A 9,595-nucleotide genomic window follows, 5' to 3' on the forward strand; every position below is an offset into this window, starting at 1 on the left:
CACTCTTGTATTACTTTTTCAAGTATATTGTTGAAAAGTAATAGAGAGAGTCCATCTTCTTGTTTTACTCCTGTTTTTTACTTGGAAATGTTCTGAAATTTCCCCCATAAACTTAACTTTAGACTTTGTATTTGTCAGTGTCTCTTTTATGATTGCAAGAGTTTTGCGGTCTAATTAAACCATTATTATTAGTATTAATATTAATTAATTAATTAATTAACTTATTTATTTATTTATCTATTTATTTATTTGTTTGTTTGTTTCTGTTTTTGTTTGTTTGTTTATTTATTTATTTATTTATTTATTTATTTATTTATTTACTTATTTATTTAAACTTATAACTCGTGTTTCAGCCCACCCAATGTTTTCCAAAAGTTGGCGCCACTGATTTCCACTGTACATAAATTTACTAGACGTTAAATTCACCCCCACTTCCGACACATTACAAAATTGTAGCTTGTCGTAATTGCCCATTGTAATTAAAGCAGATTATCCGCCAGAACTGTCGAGCAAGTTAGAAACGGAATCAGGGATAACTGGATACGATGTGTCAATGTGGCCATTAGCAGGGCGATGGAACAGCATGTCGTTAAATTGAAAGGATATGAAGAACAATTGGTAGCTTCTTCCTGATTGTCTCATTTACAACCACAAATCCAATCGTTGCTAATGATCCGTAACTGAATATCGAGTTATGGCAGATTGCGATTCTCACACCCTGCATTTGACGTGACCCGCATATTTCATAGTTTAGCGAAATGCAATTAAAATATGACTAGTTAAGAGCAGGAGAGGAGACGACACTGAAGGATATGCTACTGGAACTAAATAACAGCTGTGAGCAGTATGGGATGGAGATGAATGCTAATAACACGAAAACCATGATAATAGGAATAAAAATACAGGAGATATACTTGCGAATTCTAAATGAGGCAGTGGTGCAAGTGGGCAGCTTCAAATACTTGGGGTGTACTATAACCTACGAGTAGAAGCCACTGGTTCCCAAAGTGTGCTCCGCGGTTGGTAATATATATTGAAATAAGTAACATATTATAATACTACCGTCTTTCTCGATGCGATTGTCCAATACTGAACGCGATTGTACTTGCGAACGTTAGTATATCGGCAAGGGTAGATAAACAGCTCTCACCTTTGCGTGAGCTTGCCTTCGAGCTGTTGTAAAAAAACACGACTTTCTTTTTCCAGTTAAGATAGTCAATTCTATTGAAAATATTTGTGTGCTTGGCGAGGGTGGCGAGTCGGTTTCGTTTGGTTTGGTTGGGTTGGGTTGGTTTGGTTTGGTTTGGGTTGGGTTGGGTTGGGTTGGGTTGGGTTGGGTTGGTTTGGTTTGGGTTGGGTTGGGTTGGGTTGGGTTGAGTTGGTTTGGGTTGGGTTGGTTTGGTTTGGTTTGGTTTGGTTGGGTTGGGTTGGGTTGGGTTGGGTTGGGTTGGGTTGGGTTGGGTTGGGTTGGGTTGGGTTGGGTTGGGTTGGGTTGGGTTGGGTTGGTTTGGGTTGGGTTGGGTTGGTTTGGTTTGGTTTGGGTTGGGTTGGGTTGGGTTTGGTTTGGTTTGGGTTGGTTTGGTTTGGTTTGGTTTGGTTTGGTTGGTGGTTCTTATCTGATTGGTGTGTGTAATCTTTGCAGTATTTTCTCTCGAGACCAACAGTGTAAGAATAAGTTTTGTAAATGTGCTCGGAGACTTAGAGTGCTATGCATAGACATTTCGCTAGCCCGCGTTACCAGTGTGCTAAACTAGCCCCGGCTATCGACTGATTACTTGTACAGGATTCATATCATATCATATCGCTAACAATGGTTTATGAATACGAAAAACGTTAGTTCGCTGATCATCCACCGGAAGCCCGCGCTAAGAATGTCTACCTCATATCTTATTTGTAAAATAAATTTGATTAGCAATGTTATTTAGTGAGCAATAAATTTTGACACGTATTTTTAAAAAGAAACGGATTTCTGTCCATTGTTGTGAACGCGTCCTGCTTCTGCTACTTTTATTGTGAAGTCAGTTTTCATTCACTAAGTACTAGCAGGCTTATGTGAGGTGTTCGTGTTAAACTGTGTGTTAATATCCACATGTCTTTGATTCCGAATATAATAATATTAATATAATATTAAGAATAATTATAATTTTCATATTATGCAGTGTCGCCTCAATGGATCGGTGGCTCATAAAAGACAATAAAAATGACAGTTCTACAAATTCAGAAATCAGTCGACCACCTTGTCAGCACCCAGTGCTGCTAATTTAAAAACGGGTGAATCAACCAAAAAACGAAAATATGATGAATCATTTGGCTCTTGGATTTACGTATACAGGCAATAAAATTGCTCCGGACATTCTTTGTGTGCTATGTAACAAAGTATTAAGTAACAATTCTTTGTTGCCCGCAAAAACTGCGTAGACATTTGGAAGCAAACCACCCCTAATATAAGAGCAGGAACATACATTTTATCCAACGCAAACTTGAAGGGTTAAAATACGTTGGTGAAAAGTGCGAAAATCGGCAATAAAAATGCTACAGAGACGTTATACCGGGTGTCTTGTGAGACGAAGAAACAACACTATTATTCACTTTAGCAATTTGAAGGGTTTTTATAATTATTATGCATGCAATTACTGTAAAAAAGCAGTTTATTAATACTACTGCATATTTATGAACTCATGGCTATACATGGTACATGGTAATTAATATAATTGTAGATGTAATTTATAGTCGATGTCGATGTTTATTTTTTTATTTTAGTTGGTTATTTAACGGCGCTGTATCAACTACTAGGTTATTTAGCGACTATGAGATTGGTGATAGCGAGATGATATTTGGCGAGATGAGGCCGAGGATTCGCCATAGATTACCTTGCATTCTCATTACGGTTCGAGAAAACCTCGGAAAAACCCAACCAGGTAATCAGCCCAAGCGGGGATCGAACCCGCGCCCGAACGCAACTTCAGACCGGCAGGCAAGTACTGTACGTATAAAATATAAATATGGAGGCATATTAAATTTATATCTATATTAATCTAACGATTAATTGAATTGAATTGAATTGAATTTCAGGATCTTTGAATATTTTGTCGAGTCGAAAGGGATCCGCAATCAAAAAAGTTTGGCAACCATTGCTAAGCAGTAACAAGACCTGCTACCAAGAAGACAAAAGGAGGATAGCATTGGCTAAGAAAACTTTTAATAGAAAAAGGAGCATTTTCTGCGAGCCTCTGGAAAAAGAACTAAGGAAGAGACTTGTAGTGAAGTGCTCTGTGTGGAGTGTAACATTGTATGGGGAATAAACATGGACATTACGATGAAGTCAAGAGAAGCGACTAGAAGCACTTGAAATGTGAATATGGGGAAGAATGGAGCTTGTGAAATTGACAGACAATATAAGAAATGAAGCTGTGTTGTAAAGACTGAGTGAAAAAAGAATAAAGCTGAAATTGACCAGGAAGAGAAAAAGGATTTGGTTGGGTTATTGGCTGAGAAGAAACTGCCTACTGAACAATGTACTGAAAGGAATAGTGAACGGGAGAAGAGTTCGGTACAGAAGAAGAAATGAAATAATAGACGAAATTAAGATATATGGATCATATGCGAGACTAAGAGGAAGGCAGAAAATAGGAAAGACTTAAGAATACTGGGTTTGCAGTGAAAGACTCCCCCTGGACAGAACATTATGGATGAATGAATGTTTACAATTTTATATAGCTACAGTAAATATCTGAAAAAAAGAGGGATACATTGTCTTCCCCTATGCCCTTAAATTAACATTCGTAATTATGAACATGTGACCAAACTAATATACAAGTTAACACACTTAGAGTGCCCTAATTAATATTTGCATCACATATTTAATATAATATGACTTGTAATAAAGTTACAAATGCGACTTAATCTAAGTAATCTGCAGGATACGTCCAGCCGAACTGTCTGCACCGGCAATACAAGCTAATATACTCCTAAGTGTCTTGTTCACACGTTCCATGATACCTGTCAATATATCCTGAATATCTAATCATTTTAATTGATGTGTGTAGTTACTGATACTCGATTACTACGGCAGGGGGCGTTTTAAAGGAATGACAATGCCCTGTCTTTACCAACAATTATTATGATTAGGGTAATATATCATTATTAAAGTACCTCTTTCGGCAATTTACTTAATTATGCAGTATATTTATGTCTGACGAAGTATTCAGCTTGTCTGGAACGCCTCAATATCACATTGCACACATATCTGTCTCTTGGGAGCTGGATCCAAGATTCAGCTGTACCGGAAACCCTAACTATATTTCACACATTAAGTCGGCCATAAATATCCGTTACCCTGGTCGGCTAGGTAATGTGGCCTCAGGGAACTGTTAGCTGTTCTCTCCGAAGGATTACTTGAGTATACAAATCGCTTCTTGGGTGCAGGTAGGAACACCAGTAAATGAATCTCTCCGGGATAGATGTTCGCACTCCAAATTAAAGGCTACAGTTTACATATAAGTCGCCGCTCCACACATTCGTTTCTGTCCTCGGGAGGAAGAAAAATTATGTGTTTGATTACGAGCTATGGAAGTTCACATAGACTTCAATTACACAGTACTCTAACTGTAATGTTAAAGAAGGACAAAAAATCATTTTCGGAGAGAGAAATTGAATGTGTAATTAATTAGTATCTGGCCTGATAACTGTACTACAAAAGTTTACAGTAGTATATTCCTCATCATTTAACTTTTTAAGGGGGTAGGAGAGTAGTGGTTACAGTGAGACACAAAATATTAAGACATATTGTATGCAAGTGATAATTAAAGTATTTTTAAAATCAAGTGCAATAGAAATAGACATTAAAACATGGAGTAGGCCTATAATAATACATAAACAAAAATGTTAATAGATAAAGGGCATAATATGCAATACGTGTTTGTCAAAAAAATGCAAATGTCTCACTGTTCCCATTCAGAAGGGTACAGTGAGACACCACAGTGTTTATTAACGGACATTGAAATTATTTATATTTATTTCAAAAGAAAGGAAAGCTTGCTGTCTCTTTATCTTGGCATGTTCTGTAGGCTTATTTAGAGTCATTTTGATGTCTGACTTCGAAACCATTGGAACATCTAGAACATTTGGAAAAGTGAATTTTCCATGACATTTCAAACTTTTGCGAAAAAAAATGAAATAAATTTTTGGTGACAACAAAGCTTATAATTATAAGAATTTAATGTAATTCTATATTATTTTTTAACATTTTCTTAAATTTTGTGAATAATTTTTTATTTATGAAACCATTAAAACGTAATGTATCCATTATTTTAAGCTACAGTACCTAAATTGGTTACTAGTGTGTTCATTTTTAATGTTAGTTATTGGTAAATGTAATATAATTACAGTTAGTTTTTGCAAATAATTGGTACATGGGGACAGTGAGACGTCTTAGTGTACCCTTCAATGGCATGTCTCACTGTCCCCTTTACGCATAGTTCATTTAAAAATGACGCCATCACTTTAAAATCAAAACAAGAAAGACGAAACTTTGCCAAACATAATCTCAAATACCATAGTATTAGGTAACGAAACATTAATATTTATACGATGAAAGAGTAATGGAACGGAGAAAAATTCTCTCCGGCACCGGGATTTGAACCCGGGTTTTCAGCTCTACGTGCTGACGCTTTATCCACTAAGCCACACCGGATTCCACTCCGGCGTCGGAAGAATCGTCTCAGTTTTAAGTTCCAACTCTTGGGTTCCCTCTAGTGGCCGCCCTCTGCACTACGTCATAGATATCTATGAACCTAGGACCGAAGTCCACACATGTGCTGAGGTACACTCGTAATGAGTAACAAGTTGGCCGGGATCCGACGGAATAAGCGCCGTCTTAATTCACGAAGTGATTTACGCATATCATATATATTATTATATTGTACCGAAGTACATATGATATTTCCATGCAGATATTCTGCGTCATCATACGATGAAAGAGTAATGGAACGGAGAAAAATTCTCTCCGGCGCCGGGATTTGAACCCGGGTTTTCAGCTCTATGTGCTGACGCTTTATCCACTAAGCCACACCGGATTCCACCCCGGCGTCGGAAGAATCGTCTCCGTTCCATTACTCTTTCATCGTATGATGACGCAGAATATCTGCATGGAAATATCATATGTACTTCGGTACAATATAATAATATATATTAATATTTATATCTCATTTGTATATCCAATATAACCTTGATTAAACACAAGCCAAAATTTTACTTCTAGAGTGAAAAATTACGAATTATTTTTTCATCACTCACCTTTATAACTAGAATCAAATCGAGTATGAAAAACTATTACTGTACTCATGCAACATACAACTCCACTGTTACCAACATCTCAACATCAAAATTTACCATCTAATAAAATATGTCTCACTGTTCTCCCCGTCTTACTGTACCCACTTCTACCCTACTTAATTTAGCCTGAGATAAGAAAATTATAAGAAATATTCCTTTACATAAAATTATCAGAGAATGCGTGGGTTGACTTATGTCAAAGGCTAAACGAAATGTAAATACAGTATATTGAGTGGAGCAGTGTGTTGTGAAGAAAGAGATTTAGCTACTCTTTGTTTTCTGAACCTCGTAAAGCGCCGTCCCACAGGTTTTACCCTCGGAAGAACCGAGATAATCGGATTCTTTCCCGCGTATTTGCAATACATGGTATGCGATCCGCAAAACCTTCATCGGAATCCAATAATGTGAAACCACTTGTAATCTTCTTCCTTGCTATTTGGGAGAATTTCTTGACATAATCTGAGATGTATAGTCTATTGTGTTTTTGTGATCCTGTAATGAATTTATGCTTTAGCTTTACATTCTCCTTGACATTTCGAAACCACTTATTCTTGAACTGAAAGCCGACATGAAAGGTACCACTGGCTTTCCAAAGTGTTATCAGTATAAGAAGAATCGAAAGATGTTATTTGATCATTTGAAGTTCACATATTTGACACAATTTTGTTAATGTACTGTATTTCTAAAAATAATTTGAACTATTTAAGAAACAACACCACACGGTTGATTTCACTTAATGGTATAAAAGTACGCACTTAATAGTTTAAAAATATACTCTTATTATTGACAGTTTTCGCACAGCGTGACAGAATTTATGCTAATTTTGTCTTCTAAGGTGTTAATGTTTTCTGCCTCAGATGTGTGTTTCTTGATTATCCTCATCGCACTATAGTTTATTTTAATAAATGCTAAACACTTCAGCACATGAAAATGTGTTAAAATTTCAATGAAATATGTAAAACATGCTATCTAGATTTAAGCATTTCTAACATGAAAAAAAAAATTTTCTTATTAATATACTGAAGGTAGTTGATTTTAAATAATATTGCTATCTATTTGTTACTCTATAATTTGCCAATTATAGCTACATTTTACATTTCTGGCTACGATATATATACTTATCTATTTTTCATTTATTTTTGTTTTGTATTTTACATTTATATCTATATCTGTGCCTTTTATTTGGGTAGTATATATTTGTCTATGTTTTATTTTTCATTTTTTATTTGTATTTACAATTGTTTCTTGCATTTGTATCTGTTTTATCTCTTTTTTCATGTTATCTGCAATTCTATGCTTTAAAACCTACTGTCTATTGCAATTGGGGCTTTGCCCTGTTATAGACATTAATAAATAAAAAAATAAATAAAAAGTTTGTATTCTATGCTCTGTTTCTCATTATTCGAATTCTTAGACCAATTTAGCCTTTTTGAGTCTTTTAATCAAATTCAAATTTAGCTAATTTTTTCACTTCAAAATTGATGTAATATTTTATATTAATATAGCCTATTGATAAATATATAGTTATTATAAATCAAGAAACATTCCAAAATAAGCTAAGACTTTTAGGAAGTAAGTTTGTATAATAATGACAAAGTTTCAATTTATTTGACGTATTCTAAATTAATTTATTGGAGTGGAGATTTGCAAGAAAACATGAAATTAATGTAGATAAGACGTAAGCGTGAAAATCATTTCTGACGACTTCCGGTTCTTGCTCTGAGCGCCACTCGTGTCTGAACACGAAAACATCCATGGAGAAAAATTCGTATTCAAACATTAACCTATACCGGTATGCAACTTCTTAACACTGATGTAAAATTAATGTGTCACCTACAAATATTTTCTATATGCTATTTATTTATGTTGATGTATAATTAACCTACTTCTTTGAAGACAAAACTAAACTTTCTATAATTCATTTTATTACAACATTTTCACAATCGCTGCCGAATAATAACAAATGAATAACACCTATCGAAAAATACGAATAATAACAAATGAATGACACCTATCAATAAATAACAAAAGGCGATCACACATGAAAATGTTAATGTCCAAAAACGAACTATTTATTTGAATTAAAACTGATTAATAATTTATTTTTATTAAGATCGTCCAAAACGTATGTAATATATGTGTTAAGTGCTTAACAGAATCTCGGAAAAGAGGAGACTCGACTTCATCTCGTCTTGTCTAACTTCTCCTCGATTCTGTTATAATGTACTTACCACGCTTGTAGCCTATCGCTTATTGTAGTTGTAATCCCCTAGTAGAGGGACAGAGAAGGCCTAACGGCCTTATTTCTACCTTACTTACTTACTGGCTCTTAAGGAACCCGGAGGTTCATTGCCGCCCTCACATAAGCCCGCCATTGGTCCCTATCCTCAGCAAGATTAATCCAGTCTCTATCATCATACCCCACCTCCCTCAAATCCATTTTAATATTATTTCCCATCTACGTCTCGGCCTTCCTAAAGGTCTTTTTTCCCTCCGGCCTCCCAACTAACACTCTATATGCATTTCTGGATTCACCCATACGTGCTACATGCCCTGCCCATCTCAAACGTCTGGATTTAATGTGCCTAATTATGTCAGGTGAAGAATACAATGCGTGAAGTTCTGTGTTGTGTAACTTTCTCCATTCTCCTGTAACTTCAACCCTCTTAGCCCCAAATATTTTCCTAAGCACCTTATTCTCAAACAGTCTTAACCTATGTTCCTCTCTCAAAGTGAGAGTCCAAGTTTCACAGCCATAAAGAACTTTCAGATTTTTTGACAGCAGACTGGATGGTAAAAGTTTCTCAACCGAATAATAACAGGCATTTCCCATATTTATTCTGTGTTTAATTTCCTCCCGAGTATCATTTATATTTGCTTATTTCTACCAGGTTAAATAAATAAATACTAAATCGCAATATACTCTAAGGGTGATTTCCTGAAAAATAGAAATGTAACAGGACCGTAATTAACGAATAATATAGGCTATAGATTGTACATACTTTTGATGACAAACATACATACAGTACATACATATACGAATTCTGAAACATTAATTTGTAATTGAAGACCGTTTTTGCAAAACTTCCTAAGTGCAAAATTTTCAAAATTGAGATTTTGGTGGATTAGTTAACATAAGACAGGCCTCTACATGATGCTAAAGGCTTCTTAGGAAAATCTTATTATTTCCTTCACAGTAGTGTGTCAAACTGTGATCCTTTTTTCAAAACTTGCTTTCTGCTATGTGAGAGCTATAGCAAAA

At 35.3% G+C, this 9,595-nt stretch overlaps 1 non-coding gene across 1 annotated transcript; it reads right to left on the reverse strand.

Moving 5' to 3' along the window:
• Nucleotides 1–6,002: 6,002 nt before the first annotated feature.
• Nucleotides 6,003–6,074, reverse strand: TRNAY-AUA (transfer RNA tyrosine (anticodon AUA)). Its single transcript has one exon. It is a non-coding gene; the product is annotated as a tRNA-Tyr (tRNA).
• Between the last annotated feature and the right edge of the window lie 3,521 nt (nt 6,075–9,595).

Source organism: Periplaneta americana, chromosome 1, assembly GCF_040183065.1.
Source record: "Periplaneta americana isolate PAMFEO1 chromosome 1, P.americana_PAMFEO1_priV1, whole genome shotgun sequence".
Lineage (NCBI taxonomy): Eukaryota > Metazoa > Arthropoda > Insecta > Blattodea > Blattidae > Periplaneta > Periplaneta americana.